We start from the raw sequence: 1741 nt of genomic DNA, 5'->3' as shown, positions 1-1741 counted from the left end.
GCTAAAACCAATATTCATGGGTTCATAGCCGCAGAAGATTGGCCATCTGGAAGTCCAGATCTGAATCCATTGGGCTTCAATTTGTGGTCAGAATTGGAGAACGTGGCCTGTCGAAGGTCTCACAGAAATTTGAAAAGTCTCAAACAATCTTTTGTTCGAGCCGGGACGTCGATATCCATGGAAACCGTGTAAGCTACAATAGCTGAATGGCTTAATCGTTTGAAGGCTTGTGTAAAAGCAAATGGTGACCATTACCAATGGAAATTTAAATTTTTTTTAATATTCAAATGATAGAATAAAACTAACTTCATTATAATTTCATATCTATAACGGACTTAATTTGTAACAGAACTTATGGCAGGTCTAAGTGTATAAGTAAATGAATTTTTACTTAAAAACTTTACCGAGCCACTGCATACCAAAGTGTGAAATGGAAAAAATATAGTAAAACGTATAGCAAAAATATGGCAAAAATGTTCATTAGCCTTTAAATGAGCCCCATTTGCGTTAAGCCTTCATTGGCTGGTTGCTAGTAAAGTCGGTCGAGTATCTAACCCAGCAGTCAATTATCGCGCAAAGCGACACTTTCACACGCTTTCTGCTGGAATCTGTTGTAGAATTTTTCGATAAATCCATCCACAAGTACTCTATTTATTTAGTTAAGAGGCACATGGATGTGTTGTAAAACAGTCTAGTGGCTGCTTTGTATTGTGCGCCAAAGCTGGATACTTGTGAAGATAATAAAGGACTCTTTCCGTACTGCTCTCCAGCTTGCAACTATGCCACCGAGTGTTGCACTCGTCCAGGGATTAATGTCCCATATTTATGGTTGTTATTATGAAAATATCACTTGTGGCCTTTGTTGACTTATTTTAGTTGCGCCTAATCTACTTCAGAATTTTCTAGAGGTTCTACCTGGCTTCAACCATTCGTGTGCATTGCAATTTCCGGCCAGCGTATGAGTATAAATTATCCTCTAATTCAACGAAAATTCTAATTAGTCATCTGTTCAGCTTTTTTTAGCAGAGCTTCATATCATTTGCAGGAAATAACCCCCAGAAAATAGACTGTTTACTGCCTTTACTGAGAACTCAGATGAGCGTCTCTGAAAATATTTTGTCTTAATCCTCAATTGAGCATTTGCTTCAGTCTTGTGTTAAGAATCATTACGAGTCGTCTGGTCTATGCTTTACAATTAGGATGGCTCGAAATGAAATAAAGTAAGCTGTGAGGTATTAGATAACGAACTCGTTATGTTATATAGAAAGTACATTCATGCCATTATCGAAATGACAACGTTCAAATGCACGTCTTCGTACAGTGGCACGCAACTGAGAGGTCCACTTTCCAATTGCTCTGCTGCATAGATCCGGCTGAATTTGGGCAATTTCCTGATCTAAGTTGACTTTGAGTACATCGGTCGATTGCGGCTTATTCGAATAAATCTGCAACTTGAAACAAGAAAAAGTATATCGGGGACAAATTGCACGGAAATGTTGACATGTGACGCGGCTGCACTAAGGAATCTCAAGTCTGGAAAACGATTTATACTGATCTATTTGTGAATTCATGACCGTTCTATGCCACTTAGTTTGATAGAGACATAGAACACCAACAATGGCCGCTTATCATCTCGTTTCGAAGCATAACCTGCTAAGTTCGTGGCATTCTCCTTGCGTTTTAGTGCTCAATCGTGTCACTTGCGGTGGTAATTTAACATCAGTGAAGAATATATTATCGA

This window comes from Anastrepha ludens, chromosome 5, assembly GCF_028408465.1.
Source record: "Anastrepha ludens isolate Willacy chromosome 5, idAnaLude1.1, whole genome shotgun sequence".
In the NCBI taxonomy this organism is placed as follows: domain Eukaryota; kingdom Metazoa; phylum Arthropoda; class Insecta; order Diptera; family Tephritidae; genus Anastrepha; species Anastrepha ludens.
This window is presented reverse-complemented; position numbering follows the sequence as displayed.